We start from the raw sequence: 19,138 nt of genomic DNA on the forward strand, positions 1-19,138 counted from the left end.
GAAGGGGAATTGAAAAGAAAGCGTTTTTAAAAATCCGACTGTAAAATATTTTGGCTTTACCTGGGATGTTGCATAATATTGTAGCTGGATTTAGAAACTGAATGAATCTCCACAACCCCCCTGTTGCTTTCTTCACTGTGTGCACAGCCGTGTTACATGGGGATTCTGATGGCACCCATATTCCCTGCTGTAATTAAGCAGAAATGGTTTCAAACCTACCTTCTGCTGCTTCTCTGGACATGGGGTACTAATTTGCTTGTGGCAAAATTGCACCTGTGGTTTTTAAAATAAATAAACTTTTTTTTTTTTTTAAGAGTTACAACAGAACATCAGACTCGGCAGTACATTTCAACCATTGCAACAAGTCGATATTCAAAGCACATCAAGCATTGTTTTACTGTTCAAGGTGTTATTGGGGGTGTAAAATCATTGTCCGATACCATATTACTGTTACGCTCACCTGGTATCCACGGGTGCCCTGCACGATAGTGGATGGAGGTCTAAGCTCTTCCCTGGACCCCTCTCTGCTTGGTTATGTGCCAGACCTTAGGCAGCGCCTATAACAGGAGAATGGAGGGTTAAGATACTGGTTCTGTGATGGGTGAACTCCCACCTCCCTCTGGTCCAAATCCCCTTCCTTGGGGTTATTGCTCACCGTAGGTTTTTGTGTTGAACTCTCCGTCCTGCGTCTCTGTGCAGGGGCGTGTGGTTGGTGCGGGCGTTTCACTGGGCCGTGTGCCCTTATGTCGGGTCCAGACCGGCTGCGACTCTGCTGTCTTCCAGGTGAGTAATGTCTTTTCCGTCTTTATTCTGTCTTTCTTTCCCTCTTATCTGTCTTCTCGGCGTCTTGCTCCACTGCGCTGTTCCCTAACAAGGTCTTTGTTTTGACAGGGATGGTTGCGATCTCTGAGTTGCTGCGCCGATGGCGAAGACCACAGTGAGTTATTGATGCGCGCAGCGCTGTGCCGTTTATTGGTGTTAATTGCTAACCTTTGTTTTCTTCCCTGCTTTGTACAGGTTGCAGTGATGTTCCGGAGTGATGAGCGATCGAAGCGCTGCTTGACCAGTTAAGTGCTTTGCTAATGCTGACCCTGCTCCTTCTCCCTTGCAGGTTGCAGTGAAACCCAGAGATGGGCGAGGTAAGAGAAGCGCAGGGTGCTGGCAGGACTCACTGCTTGCCCAGGTAAGAATTGTTAATGCTGTCCTTGTTTCTTTACCTTTGCAGGTTGCGGCTAACTCCGGAGATGGGCGAGGTAAGCGAAGCGCAGGATGGATTCAAGGCCAGTTACTTCACAGGTAAGTGTTCTTGCTCGCTAATGCTGTTGTTGTTCTTCCAGGTTATTAATGGAATCCAGATCTAGGGGCTTCAGGATCGGGCCGCCGGAGAAGGAGATGAGCAGGAGCTGGACACGGTGACCGCTATGCTGCAAGAGTGCAGTATAACGCAAAGTGTGTTCTGCTGTTTGGGTGTGGTTTAAATAGTAGTTCCAGGCCCAGCCACACCAAAAACACTAGACTGCATGGCTTGGTTCTAAAGAACTGAGCTGTGTAATAGGCCTCCATGTTGGATTAAGGTCCAAAACTGTTATTGCTTTATTCCTGATAATGAACCTGGCGACATAGGCACCAGGACTGACTCCATGTAGGTTTCTGATGGAGTTTTAAGGCCCTTGGGACCAGTGTGAAGGGCTTTAGCCCCACTGCTGCCAGGGGGCTGTCATACCTGAGGGGGTCAGGGGCATGGATCGTGACAATAACATAAGTAGTGCCTGAAGGGATCCCAGATATCTTTGGGGCGACATGTTGCCAGCACAGTTAACACAAATTGCTCTTCGCATTTGTTCACCATAGTGAGATCTCTGAGGAAGTCTTCCTTACAGGGTACATTCACTGATTTCCAGAACATTTTAATCTACAGCGTTTAGAACTGCCTATGCCACATTAGTTGTCTGGTAGTCTCCGCCATTTTACCAATATCCTTGAACAAGTATTTCAGTGGGGGAAGGGGATGCAGGAGTGGATGTGATCTCTTCCAGGATCTCTGCAACCTCGCCCCAGAACCTTGCCACTGGGGGACACGACCAGTACATATGGTATGCACTTGGGTCTGGTGCATCGCATTTCAGACATTTCCTCATGCAGCCCTCCACAAATTTGGACAGTTTATTAGGGGAATAGTTAGCTGATTAATTGAATTAAACTGCAACCCGGAGTTCAGGGAACCGGATCTAGTAAGCTGATAGCATCAAGTCTTGGTACCAGGTATTTCATATTGTTACAGGAGGCTGAGTGTGATTGAACTAGGGTGTACAGAATTGAGACTCTGTTCTTACGCCCATCGGTCGCTGTTATAGCCCTTGTGCATTCATGTGTAGGGGGTTCAGCAGGGAAGGTTGACCATTTAGCTGCAAACGCAGCTTTCATGCGATGAAAATGGAATCGTTTGAGTTGCCCACTGCCGATCGCATCCACACAATCTTTCAGCTTAAAAAAAAAAAATCTCCTTCTGGGAACACGTCTCTCATTTTAAACTGTTTAGTCGTATCCCACAACCTTTGTAATACTTTATCAAACGTGGGGGCAATATTGGGGAAGTTCCAAAGTGGGATTTTATGGGATCTCTATTCCGATCCTTTTGTATATCTTAAACCGGGGCTGAGATGCCGCAGCTCGAGAATGGTTCAGTTAATTTAATCCATTTCATCCTGGCCGTCTTCCCACCCCATATAAACGTGGTGACTAGTGATTGAAGTTTTCTAAAAGTTTTACCGGGCCAGATGGGTATGTTGCCAGAATAGAGTAGCTGGGGGAGGACTATCATCTTGAGGAGAGCCACTCAGCCATACAAGGAAATGGGGAGTTTGGTCCCCAGCAGTAGCTTAGTGGTTAATGACTGTTAAAGTTCCTCGTAATTATCCATGTGTAATGTTGGTTTGTCCTTGGATACCACCACTCCCAGGTAACGGACCCGGATAGGGGACCACTTGAACCCCCCCCCCCCCCTCCCCCCCCCCCCCACACCCTCATGTCAGACAAATCCTGGGTATCTGGAGTCAAGGGAAACAATTCAGACTTGAAGATATTAATTTTATCCCCAGTGTATTCAGCGACTATATGAATATCTGCCATAATTGACTCCAGTTAGCTTTAGGGTCTCAGACATACAGCAAGGTATTGCCCACGTACAGTGAGATCAGTTGAGGGGCTCCTGTCATTCCGATACCCATATGTGTGGTGTTGCCGGACAAATTCCACCATAGGTTCAATTGTCAGGGCGAACAATATGGGGGTGGGGGGGGGGGCAGCCCTGTCTAGTGGCGCTACCTAAAGAAAAGGGGGAAGAGATGGTACGGTTGGTGAGGACCCAAGCCTCCAGGTTTGTGTATAGAAGCCGTACACATTTGATGTATTGACCCAGTCCAAATCGTTTGGACATTGCAAATAAATAAGCCCATGAAACCGAATCAAAAGCTTTCTCGGTGTCTAGGGCAGCAATTGCCCCGTGCCATTGCCTCCTCCCATACTTTCAATGTCATAGGGGCCAGCTTGTCTTGGTATTCCTTGTATAGTTCTGCGCCCAGACAATCAGAACCAGGGGCATTACCAGATGTTAACGCCTTTATAGCGGTTGTAACTTCATCTAGTGTTATGGGTAAGTCTAATGCGGACCGGGCTTCAGGGACAAGATTAGGGTGTTCGATACTCTGTAGATATTCAGTTATCTCGTCTATGGATTTGGAGTCTCGGTTGGAATATAGGTTTTTATAAAAGTCCACAAATGTGGTGTTAATGTCCACCTCCCGATTTACCATGTCATCCATTGAAGTTTGGATGCTAACAATTGGGCTTCAGTAGCCTTCTGCTTTAAGCATATTTGCTAGAAATTTCCCTGCTTTACTTCTGCCATAACTACGAGCTCTGGCGGGGGTGGCTATGTATAGGAGTTCCCTATCGGCCAGTTTATTAACTTCACCTAACGCTTTCTGGATCTTAGAAAAGGTCTCTTTATTGTGTGTGGTGCTATATTCTGCCTCAAGCCCTGCCAGTTTAGTTTCCAGTAGCCCCAATTCCTTCCTGACGACCGCTAGTAGTCCAGTAGATTTACCCATAATGATGTCCCATATCCACACCTTGAATGTCTCCCACAGTGTGGAATAGGGGCATAAGTGAGCCCTTGTTTCATTCAAATAATTCCTCTATTTCTGTGTGAAGTGCCTCACATACATGGGGATCTCTAAGCAAGGCTACGGCATCCTCTAATGTCTGGCCTGTGGGGCGTCATCACGCAGAGCCAGGGTGAGGCATATCGGAGGACTGGTCCGAAAGGGTGCGTGCGTGGGTGGATATTGCAGCCAGTAACCGATCTGCCAGGGATGAGCTAACAAGCCAATAATCTATGCAGGATTCTGAATCATGGACAGATGAATAGTATGTGTATTTTCTTCTCAAGTGGGTGAAGTGTGCGCCAGGTATCTATAAGGAACACCAGAGATATAATTTGTCTCAGGGTGGACGCAGCTTTTGTGGGACCCGGGGGAGTTAGAGGATCGATCAAGCGACACATCCAGGATCATATTGAAATCCCCTCCCCACAGTATCAACACGTCCTCCCTTGTGTCCAGTTTACCCAGTATTGTACAGTAGATTTCCGGCTCATCTATATTTGGCCCATATGTATTCACAATTACCATAGAACGACCAGCTATCTGTCCCCACACCAACACAAATATGCCATGGGCTCCTATTATGCTGTCCAGATAACGAAAGCCCACTGTTGGGTGTATAAGAGTAAGGACTCTTCTGGACTGAGCCGAGTGTTCGTGCCGTACCTGACGGGGCCCATCGTGAGAGAAAGCTGGAGTTCAAATTTTTAAGTGCGTGTGTCTCCTGAAGTAGTAATATCTGCGGGTTATGTTGTGCTACGTATGTTGCCACCTTCCTGGCATTAATTGGGATGTTAAGCCCCCGTACATTCCAGGAGAGTAATTTGACAGTGAGTCCCCTGTTAACTTGTGTTTTATGCGCCATTCTATGGAGGTATTGCTCCCAATGTAGTAGTACACTTCAACTGGTCGGACAGTTCTTGTAGCAATGCAACTCTTTGGTTTTAGATCTGTAACAGTCCCCAGGGTGTTCCCTACATACCTTGGCCTAGAGCCGATGGTAGAAATCCCCACCCCAACATTTCTCCACCTAGTGCAGACGACAAAACTTCCCACAATCTCTTCCCCTCCCCATCCCCCCCCCCCCACTCCCCCGCTCCCCCACACCATCAACCCCAACCTGATGGTGAAACCCAAAACTTCTGGAAATCTCTGGGGGTAAAACTATCGCGGCTCACAACTGCCACATTAGAACGTCACTCATCCGGTCTGCAAAAAAAGTCTGTCGGTGCCACCCAGGCACCCATTTTCCCCACAAATTGTGCAATTATAAAAAGGATATCAGTCGATTTGTGATCAGTCAGCTGGATCTCTTCTGTCCCCTGTGGGACCAGGAGGTCTATTTTGATCATTTCTCAGTCCCTGCGGGGGTAGTGGGATAGTAGCCTCTATGTAGTCCATGGCTGCTGTGGGCTCGTCCTCCATGCTGTATGCGCAGTTTCGCAGGGAATATCAATGCATACGGGACCTGTCGCAAGCAGAGTTGTTTTTTGACCTGGTCGTATGATTTCCTCTGGGCTTGTACCCCAGCCGCAAAATCTGGTTAGATGTGGATATTATAGCCTTCATGCTGCAAGGGGCCCATCTCCTTTGCCAGGCGGAGATCCGTGTCCCTGTCTCTGTAGTTCAGCAGTCTGGCAATTATAGTTTGAGACAGAGCTCTGGGTTTGGGCATCAGTGCCAATGTTCGCTCAACTAGAAAATGTTCAGAGAAGGCGTTTCCAATCAAGGATTTCAGTAGCGACTCCACAGGCGTTTCCATGGGGCCTTTGCAAGAGGATTTCGCAACCACCCCCACAAAGCAGATATTGATCAGACTGGATTGGGACTCTATTTCCCTCGTACTTTGCCCATCTCGCCTTTCAGTAGGGTGATCTCATGAGTGTTTTGGCCGATAGTCCTCATTGTTGCTGATCCGTGATTCAGCCACTGTGTCACATGCGCTTTCTTTCTCAGCACAGGCTTTCAATGAACCAATAGTGGCGACAATGTAGTTTAACTTTACATTGACTGACAAACCCACTTTGTACCTTGGTAAGGGGCTGTTCACATCTGGCATTCTCGGGTGAGATTGATGGGGGCTCAGCCGGTGGTGGAGGCATGGCAGCTGGAGACTGGGAGCTTGTAAAGGAGTCCATGGGCCCAGTCTTTTCTTGGAGCCGGCTCCTTTAGTCATTGCCAAGTAATCGAGGCGTAGGTGTCAATTCGCCTCGCACGTGGCAGGCACACGTGAGCTTTCACAGCGAGGATAGGTTGCTATGGATGTCTGTTGTGGTTCTACAACAGTGTGAGACAAATCTGTCCCTCATACCGCCAATGAAATTGGAGGCAGTGGTTCAGTGAGGCACCTAGACTGGGCTTGGTTCTCGTGGCTGTCCTGGTACTCTGAGGGGAGGGTCTTTCAGGACACTGACAGGATCAAGTGCTCTTGTATTACTCTGGTTAAGCACCAGGCCAGTTATTTCTAGCCAACAAGCGATTCAGGATGTATTATGTGAGATTTTAATAGCAGAAAGGGGTTAATTCAGAGGGCCATAGGTAAGCAGCTCAGTCTCATCAGGGTGTCTCTGACCCCTTGCCAGTGCAATATTGAAATGTCTGAATGGGTTGTGTACTCTCATGTAGCCACAATGGGTTTGTATGTATGCTGTTACTCTGCCTCGACGAATCTTACTTCATGTATTTTTCCAGCAATACCTTGTGTATACACTGTGAATATGTTTGTAGTAGAACTCATCCACTGCTCTGCTCAGTTGCAGCTGAATGTGTAGGCAGTCTAATGCAATTCTGATGATTGATACCAGACGGATATCCCGGTTACCCCAGGTCCCCCGTGGTGCCTTGCTTACCGGATAATTGGAGCAGTCTTCACAGCTCACGCTGGTATGGAATCACCCACACTGTCCAGGCCACAAGGGATATCCTGCTTAGGAACTGCTGCACTCCGAGCGAACGTTGAACAGCCTGTCTGAATAAGATTGATTGACTCGAATGTATTGTGGCCTCTCGCATACCCTCAGCGAGGGTCCAGTGGTTCCCCCCACGTTTCCTCTGTCGTTTCGTCAAAGCTCCGGCATCCGGCCTGTGTTATAGAGGCTCAGACAGGTCGCATGGCACATACCGATTGTATAGCACCCTCTCCACCCGGACCGCCCCGTGGGATATCAGTCACTTTGCGCACAACATAGCCAGCAGCTATACTGGCCTCCGTCACCACCGTAGCAATAAAGTATGGTAATTCAGAGTCCCAACGGAGATTGTCCCATGGCCTGTTGCCGCTATCATGCATCACTCGCCCAGCAGTAGGTGTCCACGTGAGCAGTATCCTCCGGTCGTTTCCCTGCTGACTGTGCCCTGCAATTGCCTGTTGTCAGCGTGGGCCCGGTGCAGGATGCGTCCTTCCGGACCTGCGCCGTAGTGTGGGGTGCAGGCCCACTTCCTCTGACACGCTGTAGGATGGCCCTTCGGAGTGTCTTGTCACCCGCCACCATGTGGCCCGCAGGTCATCCACCGCTGCCGGGGCGGGGTGTTGCCTCTTCCCACAGCCTCAATGTCGTAGAGGCAAACGTACCTGGTGAGTCATCGGGGTGCAGGTCCATTGTGACTGGGCTAGACGCCTCTAAGTAACAGAGGTATTAGCGTGGGAAGAGACATGCTGCCCTCACGATTTCCCAGTTCTGGTCGTGCAATCAGGCGCTGATGGGCCGCCCACAGAGCATGTCTGTCGCGGCCGCTAGCTCGGCTGTATTGGCAGTGGTCGGGGCAGCCGCCACAAGATTCAGCAGGAAGGTGGTATTGTATTAGGAATGTTCTCCCGAGTGACCACCAGGCTTCGGTGTTATAGCTGGATATGTCGTTGGAAAGCCTGCGTGTCTCCACCAGGCAGCCCTGCAGTCTCTGCCACCTAGTGGCCTTGGGGTGCTTCTCAGCCAGCGGGCTCAAGTGACCACAGCGCAGCACTCCCTCTCGGGCACCCTGTTTCCGCCGCACTCGCTGGATCTGGTGAAGCAGATTTTCAGCCAAATATTTTCTATTTTTGTTCGGGATTTTCGCAGGAGGTGTACCCATATGCTGGGGTCAGGCACACGTCGCGTGGGTCTCCCGGGTGGCTCCCAAGCAGGATGTTTCACTGGTACAGGATTCTAGCCAGAGAGGAGCTCACACCTCAGGCAGCCTTCTTGTGTGCGCGCAACATCCCCCCCCCCACCCCCTCAAGCTTGAGGGTGTTTTTTAGACCCACGTCCTATGGACTGCTGGTCCATAAAATGCTTGCCTCCTTTTCTAAATCTTCATGGAAAAGACGTTTTCTTTTTCACCAATGACATTCTCCTGGTTGTGATGCTGGATGCCTTCTGGAGGGACAGGGCCTGGTCTGTACCCTACCACTGAGTTTCTTTTCTTCGGTTTTCTGCCACTGAAAACTGAGTGGTGCAGTGCTTCATGTTTACCTTTGGCGAGCAACACCCATGGCATATCCTTATGGCACCCATTGGTGGGGGGGTACACCCTTGTACCCATTATGTGTATTTTTGCCCACAGAGCAGGGTATGGGCTGGTGGCCGCTACATGCTGACTTGGTCATGGCTCTGAGTGGGCCCCATTTTGGGCAAGATGGCCACTGTGGCCTCTTGGTTTCTATTGCTTTTTACCTTGTTTCCCAGGTCCTGGGAAGCTCTGTCTCCGTTCCCTTCCTCCTGAGTGGCTGTTGGGTGGAAATACCATATATGGCTTTGGGGCTGCCTCCTGTCAGACTGACTGGAGGTTTCCCAGGGCCTGTGTGTTGTGGGTACACCCTAGGGGTGGGACCTGTATGAATGGAGTCTGAAGTGAACTCACATTCTATGTTATGGGTGTCTGGTTTCTGTGTGTGTGTGATACAATGAATGAGACAGCCCTGACAAACTGATATGAATGCAGTATAGTGTGCCGAAAGGCTGGGTACTTGCCCCAATCCACATTCTTTATTATGGGTGTCTGGGTGGAGTGAATGGCCTGAATGCCTGTGAGCTTGGTTGGCTGCCTGTCTGCATTCCCTTCTGCATGATTGGCTGACTCTCACTTGGTTCAGAAGCTGAAGACTAAGCTGAAGCAAGAAGCTGTTCCTTGAAGCCCAGCTGGAGAAGTCTGCTGCTGCATTTCTTAACTGTAATCCGAAAGCTGATGTGTTCTTCCAAGGACTGAGCCAGAGAGGGTTTGCAAAGGAGACCTCTCCCTGAGGTACACGCAACTGTTGTGCAAACTGCTACTCTTTTGAAGTGCCCTAGAAGCCAGTCCTGTGTGCCTGCCGTCCGAAGGGATCTTCACGAGTCCTGAATAGGAGTGCCTGGACATTTCAAGTCAGGAGTCCATTTGTGTCACCCAGGATCCAGAGGTGCGTTTCATGACTGTTGGAAGCTGTTGCTGTCTACCTCCCAGATGAGGAGGTACATTGGCATAGTGCTGCTGGACACTGAGCTGCAAGTTCCAAACTGCCTAAGAACATTTCAAGGGACATCCTTGCCGTCATCACTGACCACGTTTTCCCGCTGTAGAGTACAGAGTCGTTCCGTGCAAAGTAAGGTCTGTTGCTGGGTTTCCCGCCACCAGAACCTAACTAAGATATCCCAAGGGTCCTGACGTGGTGAGGGTCAGTGGTTGAGTCCAGGTCACCAGAAGCCGTCTAGAGGTCCATGCTGCAGCATCCAAGAACCAAAAGTTGGAAAACCACAATATTCCAAAACCAGACAGCAAAAGTGAACTATGCACCAGTCGCCGCCAGAAGTCATCGAAGAGCCCCAGGGGTTTTACTCATCTGTCAAGCCTTTTTGTAGCCTGCAGCAAGTTTCATCTTCACAGGACTTCTACAGTCGGAGAAATCGTCGCCCACAGAGCACAGTGAAAAGTAACATTTCTGCACTTCAGAAAGACTTTAGTTCAATTTTTCTGGTGGACTTAGCATCCCAGTGGCTCCTTCCAAGGGGGTCCATCCTCTGAGGGAATCATTGAGTAAAACCGAGATGAAGAGCATCTTCTAGCCTCATGAGTAAAGGGGTCCTAGACTTGTCTTGGATCCTGTTCTCTTGTGCCCTCTAGGGTATTTGGAGGGGTAGAATCTGTTAAAAGAAAGCAGGTTATTGGACTCGGCTGTAAAAGACCAGATAACATTACTCCCTAACATTTCCATTACAGGTTGGCCAGGTTGGGAGGGGAATCTTCATACAGAATTGTATATCTAGTCTAAAGAAAGCATTCTGACACCTAATCTACCTTTCTTCCCTATTCTATGCTGATACTCCCGCACTTAAGTATTCACATGCATATTTAAAATGTTTGCAGTTAGTACATCTCTTACTGAATTTAAGTATTGTGTGGTACCACATAGTGTATATATTTGCCATTCTTTGAATACATATTTCCAAGTACAAAGTGTTATTTAAGTGTGTGTGTGTGTGTGTATATGGATATATATCTATCTGAATCTTATTTTATATCAAGAAGCTGTTTTATCACCTAACAGTGTGGGGGCTTCGGGGATTCACCAACCTGCTTCACCTCCTGAAAGCTTAAGCCTGGCTGCTTGTCCATTGCTACCAAATTGAGTGCCCTGGCTGGGGTGTTCTGCTCTCTATATATGGTAGGGTAAAGGCACAGAAGTACAGATGCCCCTCCAGTCTTTACAGTGGTATTTCCTATTCTCAACCTTAATTCAATAGGTGAAACTTATGAAAAATACGAATTTATCTGAACAATTAGTCTGTACCCTTCATCAAGAGCTAATTCTGTTCTGCATGCTCTTCCTTAATCTCTCCCATGAACAACCACCCTTTCCTCTCCTACCATCCCTGCTGCTTCTAGTTATATTGGGAACACCTGTCCTCCCTCGTCATCCATGGGTATTTCTGGCCTAAACAAAAATGTGGCAGGTATTCGCAACAGTTTACCTACCAGTCTAGGAAGTCATGTCAACAAAATATTTAATCCATACAAAATTACTTCTGGGTCTAAAGGAACCCATTGTAATGTCTTTTGGCCTCTAAATGCTAATATGAATTCCTTTACATTTATGTAGTGTATTCCTGGGGTGGAACACACTATCCCTTTGTCAGAGAAAGATATCGCCCTGTTTGGTTTTGTCATCAAGTCACGTCCTAATATGTTAACTGGTGTTTGCAGAGAATACAATAGTGGCATAGACATGTCATGTTTTCCTATGGAAAATGGTAATTTGTTAGTAAAAAGAACCAAACTTGTAGCCCCAGAGAATCCCTGCACATGCATGGCGATCCCAGACATTGGATACTTCCCCACCTCGAACACAGGAAAAAGTTTCTTCCGTATCTACAAGGAATGAAAGGTCTTTCCTTCTATCGTTACTCTGACCCTTGGTTCCTCTTGTGGGTATTGTGTCGCAGATGGTACTGAACACATCAGGTCGCTCTGTGGGCTCTCCTATTGTGGGTATAAATTCATACCTGTAAAAGTGTTCCCTCCCACTACTTTCACACTCCCTATCCTGGCTGTACTGTGGTTGCCATCTGTACTTGTTTGCATAGGCATTTGCTGTGTTTGCTGCAGGATTTGCTGTATTTGCAATGTGTGTGTCTGATACTGTGATCTTGGGCATAATAATCCTGTGGTTCTGTATTGTACTGTGGAGATTAGCCCATCCCCCTTCTTGGAGCTTGCTAGTTCTGTTGCATGCCTGCTCTACGTCTACACGTCTGGGCCATATATCCTGTCCTCACAGTTCTGGCACTGTTTTGCAGCTGTTTGCCATTAAATCCTCCTCCCCCTTGAGGGTTTTGAATCTGCTGTGTCCTCTAGGTCCATTCCTTCTACCTCGTGGCCAAAAACTGTATTAACTCATCGATTTGGTACACCGGTTTGCTTGGTTGCGCTTGTTTGGCCACACCTTCACCACTTGTCAATACTGCTCCTTCTATAGCAAACTTCAAAATCATTTTCTGAACTAACCTTGCTTCTGTCTGCTTTCTATTCTAAGCTTTTTTTCTTGTTTTTCTCTTGTAATAATTGACAATGATATACGTTCGTCAACTGTATTTCTGGTCATGGCTTTGTTTCATCACTACCTGTTTCTACATTTGCCGTTGCACTGACTCTGGCAGTTCCTGGCCTAATGTGATAAAATAATGCTACTGTATCATCCCACGGTTCCCTTGTCTCAGGACGCCAACGTTCTTGCATCTCCTGAATAAAAGCAACAGGATATTGGTCCTCACCCTCTTGCCATGTCATAATCGCACCCATGTCTGTGCCAGGGTATTGTACTCTTAAGCGCCCTCCATATGTCTGCCCTACAATTATTAAATGGCACTCAGTCATGTTTTGTGCTGTCACACTCTCATATCCTGCTCATCTCCAAATGCTTTGGCTCTATCCCCTAGAATAGCTGCTAGTAGGCCTTGTATGTCACCCAATGCGAATGTCCTTCCCGCTGCAATTCTTTCTAACTCATGGATCCATTTTCCTGCACCTGCAGTACAACTAGGTAATTTACATTTAACATTTTCTTTCTTATCCATTTGTGGCCACGGTTTATATGGTGATTGTCTCCCCCCCCCTTTCTCTAATAATGGAAATTGCATAAATCCTAGTCCACAATCGTATTTACCTACGCTACTTGTCTTCCAGGTAGGGCTAGTTTTGCCTGTCGTCTTTGTCCTTGTAATGTCCTTCATCTACTAACAAGGTGGGGCTATCCCCTGCACTAAGCAACTGTGCTTGTGGTCATTCAGAATATGGAATAGGTTCTGGTGTTTTTGCCTTTTGGGTCCTCTAAGGCTGACCACTTTGTTCTGATCTACCAAAAAGCCACATGTGCGCACTCTCTAGTTATCTTCCCTTTCTTCATCTGACATTATACCCCAACTTGTATGACTGTTGTCCCTTATCTGGTCCGCTTAAGGACCATGTTCTATGCTTGTCCATCATTGGGTCATCCAAACTGTCTCGTTTCTTCCATTGGAGATTCTTCGATGCTCCCTCTGGTCTCGTAACCATCTTTCTCCCTCATTTATCTATGTAGATTCCCCCAATCTTTTTCCTTAAGCCTGCTGCCTCAAGCTAATCAGCCCATGTCTGTATTCTCGGTATCCGCTGCAGCTCCCTGCAGGGTTGTGACCCGCTCTTGCCATTGTTCCTGTGCTTCATTTGGTATTCTACATCCATTAAAAATGTATTTGTATTGATTAGGTTCATATAGCACTTTACGCCAAAGTGCTGCACATTTTACAGAGTACATTTAACGATGACAAATTTACAGTAACGTTAGAAGCAAATAACAATTTTGAATCAGCCGAACAAAACAGTATGTAGAGCAATTATAGAGGGGGAGAGTAGTGGAGTAGAACTGGGAGGAAGGACGGATGGGTAGGAGAAGGGGAATGGGAGGGGCGAAGGGGATGTGGAAGAGGGGGGGGTTGGAGGGAGGTGATGAAGGGGAAGAGGGAGACGGTGGGAGAGGGGTGTGATAAGGGGGAGGGGAATCATGGCGGAGAATGGAGAAGGAGAGATTTAAGGGAGGTGCAGAATGAGGAAAAGGTAGGAATGGAGCGGATTGAGAGAGGTAGGGAGTTCCAGTGGAGGGGAGCTAGGAGTTGGAAGGAGCCGAAACGAGAGGCACAAGGCGAAGGAGGGACAGTGAGAAGGAAGTGGTCAGCGGAGCAAGAGGGAGTGTAGAAAGAGAGAAGTGAAGAGATAAGGGGAGCGAGATCATGGAGAGATTTGAAGACTAAGCAGAGGAAATTAAATTTAAGTTGGGAGTGAAAGGGAAGCCAGCCAAGGGAGGATAGGAAGCAGAGATGGTCACGGGATGGCAGAATGGTAGATGGATTTGAGGGGGGCGAGATGTGAGGTAGGTAGACCAAAGAGTAAGCAGGAGCAGTAGAAGAGGCGAGAGAAGAAAAGGGAAGAAATTAAAAGTTTAGTGGCATGGAAAGTGAGAGAGGGGCGGACCTTGCGAATATTAGAGGTGGTAGCGAGAGGTGAGTGGGATATGGTGGGAGAAAGTGAGGAGTCAAAGTGAATGCCTAAGTTGCGAGCGTGGGGGAGAAAGTAAGATCAGAGGGGGGGAATGAATAAAAGGAGGAGGGGGAAGGGGAGTTGGAGGGGAAGAAAACTACTTCAGTTTTGTTAGTTAAGGGAAAGGAAGCGAGGACATACAGTTTTTAATTGCAGTAAGACGGGAAGAGAGTTTAAGGTGGAGGTCAGGAGAGAAGGAAAGAAAGAGCTGGGTGTCGTCGGCATAGAAATGGTGAGAGATGCCAAATGAGGAGATACAGTGGCAAGAAGGGAGGTGTAGAGTGAGAAAAGGAAAGAGGCAAGCACCGAGCCTTGCAGAACTCTGTATTCCAGAGGCTGGGAAGGAGAGGAGCGGCCTCCCCAGGAAACAGTACAAGAGCGGGAGGAGAGGTAAGAGGATAGCCAGTTGAGTACAGAGCCTTTGAATCCAAAGAAAGAGAGTGTTGAGAAGAAGGGGGTGATCGACAGTGTCGAAGGCAGCAGAGAGATCAAGAAGAATAAGGACCGAGGATTGCTTGGAGTGTCGAGCGGTGAGGAGGGAGTTAAGGATGTAAGTGAGGGCTGTTTCAGGAGAGTGTTTAGGGCGGAAGCCAGATTGAGATTGGGGGGGGGGAGGGAAGAGAGGGAGATTAGTCCCAAAGGATGAGAGTAGGCAAGGTGCTCAAGAGGTTTAGAGAGGAATGGGAGGAGTGAAATAGAACGGAAGTTCGAGGTGATCGGGGGATCTGCAGAAGGTTTCTTCAGAATAGGAATGATGGTGGCATGTTTGAAAGCAGAGGGGAAGGTGGCAGAGGAAAGGCAGGTGTTGAAGGAGGAAGTTAGGTAGGGGATTGAAGAGGGTAGATCTTAGGAATAAGAACGGAAGGGTCAGTTGGAGCAGACAAATGGTGAGCTTCGGAGAGGAGGGAGATGTCAGAAGGGGAGACAGGGGAGAAGTCAGTCATGCAGGTTGTGGGGGAGGAGGGAGGAGGAGGGGGGGAGTGAGAGGAGGAATTGATTGAGGGAGAGAGAGAGAGGGAGAGAGAGAGGGAGAGGGAGAGAGAATTTTGTCATACCCCCTACTCTTCATTTCTTGTTTCTCTTCTTCGTCTCACCTTCTTTGCAACATACGTTCTTAGTCTGTGCTTCTTTCTTCAGTTTCTTCTCTATTTCTTTTTTCTGTTCTTCATACTTTCGCTTACTTTTTCCCTTCTCTTTTGTATACCCTTTCTTTCTTTTCCTGTTCCTCTTAATTTGACATAAATACCCTTTCCGTCTAATTTTAGGAGTATCTGTCCTCCCATCCGCTCGTTCTGTACTATTGTCACTCCGCCAGGTGTCTTTCTCAGCTTCTTTCTATAAGACACAAAAAGCAATCTGCCTGGCCCATCTCTCCTCACCCTCTATGTTCATTGCGTGTGGATATATATATATATATTACACTTTTGCTTTCTTCCATGTTCTCCTCACTACTATAAGCAGGGGGCGCATATGTTGGATTAACATCCCCCGCAGCTGCTTTTAACTCCTTTAGAGGATACGTTCCCGGTTTGTCTTCACTTGTACTATCGTTCTTGGGAGGAAAAAGAGGCGCTGAGTGTGTTGCGTCCTGCTATTTATGCTGATTGAGCATCCACTCCTTCTCGGGCCGGGTCTTCTCTCTCACTCACCAATTGTTAAATTGTCTAATCTGTCCGTTATCTGTTCTTTTGCAACTAAAGCAATACCTATCACCTTGCTACAACTTTTGAGATTTAATAAATTAATCCAAAATGTATCCTGTTTTGATCTCCCATCCTGATTTGTTTTCTTTATTACTGATCATCACCTTTCTGGGCATATCGGCACACAGCCAGGCGCTCTATACTATATTATTATTAGGCTTTACTTATAGTCCTTATATGTCCAGTGGTGTCTGAGCGCATAACTTCTTTCATATCATCGCAGCTGTTCTGGGATGATACCAGGTGTCATGCACAGTGCTTTCTTGCAATTTCTTCAATAAGACAACTGAGGGAGCGTGCTCCATGAGTGACGTGTACATCTGCTTCTCTACATGGCATTGGACTCTTTAACTAATGAATACCAGAAAAAAATTACCCGAGGAAATTATAAAAAGTGCTCGCGTTTTAAACCTAGCAATCTGCCCTGAAATATTCCCTGGAAAACAAAATCCCAATACGGAATAAGTGCTTGTGGGTATGCGTCTGCACTGGGAACATGACAACCTGAGTAAAGTCCTGGTAGCCAGCTACTTAAGCAAGGAAGGGTGGCTGAGGGCAGTCTTGCAGAGGACCCTGTGAGGTAGAGGAGAAGCCCACAGCTTTGTACACACCTGCCCCACCTTAAAACTCTTGAGCTTGGCGAAGCCGCGGCTAAGGGCAGTGTTGCTGGACATTGGACTCCAGACAAGGTCTGTACCCTTGGTCTGATGGTGTGCCGAGAAGCGATTCTGTGAGGCTCTGTTGTCTTGAAGCATCTGTGCTTTAGTTTTATTTATTTTTCTGCACCAGCCTGGCTGATCTTCATTCTACAAGCAAGTTGCTAGTTATTGCTGGCCATAGATAACTGCCACTGCTAACAACATGAAAAGACAATGCACAACTTCAATATATGATATTTCCCATGCACCACTTCCTGAATGGCGCTCTTCAGCTTATCCAGTAACCACCTTAAAGCGTTCCCCATGTTTAACATAATGTTTGACAACATGAAAATGAAAAGAGCAAGCGGCACATACAACATTGCATTTTCTTCTCTGCCCTTGAATTGATTCAAACAAATGCAGTCCCAGATTTCCACCCATCCGAAATGTTCTAAGCAAGTTAACAATGTTGCTCGAGCTTTAGTTTCCACAGCTGACTTGTTGAACGTTCAGCGCACTGTGAATGGTGCGCGACAATGCCAGCCAGTAACAAATGTGCCCACAAGTCTTCACAGCGTGCACCAGAGTTAGCCTAACTCATTGTGTTTGGTGCGCAAAGACAAGCTGGCAAATATCAAGCTCACTCTCACCCTCTCACCGAGACCTGGGGGACAGGGGGGGGGTGCTCGCCGGCACCTCCCCAGTCTTGAGCTGATCCCACTTTGTATTTTATTGATCCAAATCACGAATATCATCGAAACCGGTCGACCACACTGGGCATGAGCGACCTCATGCTCTAGACCATATTCAGCAGATTGGATATGGATGTGTCTTGTAACTAAATGTTATCATTTTAACCTAACAAACTAGACCATAGCCTTTTTAGGCATGCTCTTTAGCAAGGGCATTTTTATAGTGCTCACCATACCGGAAGGGCTCATAATGGTAATGCCTGCCTCACCACCAATGGTAAATTAAAAACCTATTCATTTAAATCCTGAAGTGAGGACAGCACAGGACCGCACATCTCTCCAGTGACAGGACAGCGGGGTAGAGGGATACATGGGGACATCATGGGGAACAGGGAGGTAGGGTACACAACGAGACACGGGCACAGTGGGGGTTGCAGTGACATCACAGGGAATAGAGGTGAAGGGCGATACATAGCGACAATACAGGCGAAGGATACACAGCGACGACACAGGGCTAGACTAGTTGTTGAACAGGAATTGCGAGGAGTTTTGATCCAAGGAGGTAATTATTCTGGATACAGTGGTCAAAAGCTGACTTGATGGTCGTATTCACTGGTGACCTGGTCGGGAGTCCCAATGTGTATTTAGTCATTGGATGTTGGAAATTCAGTTGCTTCTAAGGATGATGTTGGTGTTATGGACAGTCACATTTTTAGTACTTTACGGAATGTCATGGTCTTGGGTGTGTCGAATATGTGGGGGCAGTGAGTTCCACAGAGTCGGGGCCAAGGTTGAGAAAGCGGTTACTCCGATCCTGACAGAGCTGGTGGGAGGGATCATTAAGAGGAGGGCAGTGCTTGATCTTGGGGTGCGGGGTGGGAGGGAAGGTTTTCTTGTAGATATAGTGGGCCGGTCTTGTGCTCTGCTCGGTGAGTGATGCAGAGGATCTTGAAGGAGGCCCTTCGTCCGACTGGGAGCCAATGGAGGGTTCAGAGAGCCGGAGAGGTGTGGTCTATTGGACCTTTTGGCGAGGAGCAAATTAGCAGCAGCGCTTTGCGCTCTTTGGAGTTTAAGAAGGTGGTATTCCGGTGCTCATTCCAGTCTCGACATTTCAATGGACATAACTGTGGCAAGTCTGTTCAGGAAGGAGGGGTAGGGAAAGATGCGTTTGAGATGGTAGTGACTACATTTAGACACATTGTTTTTTTTTGGATCAAAGATTGTATTGGTTTTCAAGGTTAAGCATCATTACAAACATCTCTCAACATTCCAGGGAGGGGGCGTGGGAGGGGGGGAAGTAAAGGGGGGGGAGAGGGAGAGAAGGAAGGGGGGGGGAAGAGTGTCAAGGCAGGGGTGTGGTGGGGAGAGAGCAATGCAATCAAGAAAAACAACATTAACCGTTACAAACTCAGCTTCAGGGACCTTGGTCCAACATACCATCAAGTTTTACATAGGATGATTTCATGGCACAGGGCGCCCTTAACAGAGTTAGTATTTCCCTTTCAATGGGTCTCACAGTCACAGTGGATATAGGGTCAGCCTTGGCCTTCAGCTGTCCTCTTCCCATCTTCTCCATATTTTCCCTGCTTTTTGGGGGCACCCTCTTGCTTTGTACACCCGGTGCTCCATTACCGCACATATGTCCACGTCCGTGACCCACTGGTCGTAACTGGGTGTGCGCTCCGAACCCCATAGTTGTGCAATGTTCCGCCTAAGGACTGCGAACGCGGTTGACCACAGCAGTTTCTCATAGCGACATAAGTCAGTTTCCCCAGAGACCCCCAGAAGCAATTGTTTCGGGCACCTCTGTATCGTCTTGCCCAGAACGTTAGACAGTTTATCGCAGCATTTCTGCCAGAGCAACTGAATACTGTTACACTCCCACAGGATATGAAAAAGGTACCTTCCTCTCGCTTGCA

At 47.8% G+C, this 19,138-nt stretch overlaps 1 protein-coding gene across 7 annotated transcripts in view; it reads left to right on the top strand.

Annotated features, from left to right (window-relative positions):
- The window catches only part of LRWD1 (leucine rich repeats and WD repeat domain containing 1), a 730,516-nt gene that overhangs the window by 38,661 nt on the left and 672,717 nt on the right, over positions 1-19,138 (top strand). The gene's annotated exons all lie outside the window — the stretch shown is intronic.

Source organism: Ambystoma mexicanum, chromosome 9 (assembly GCF_040938575.1).
Source record: "Ambystoma mexicanum isolate Mex_15411 chromosome 9, UKY_AmexF1_1, whole genome shotgun sequence".
NCBI lineage: Eukaryota > Metazoa > Chordata > Amphibia > Caudata > Ambystomatidae > Ambystoma > Ambystoma mexicanum.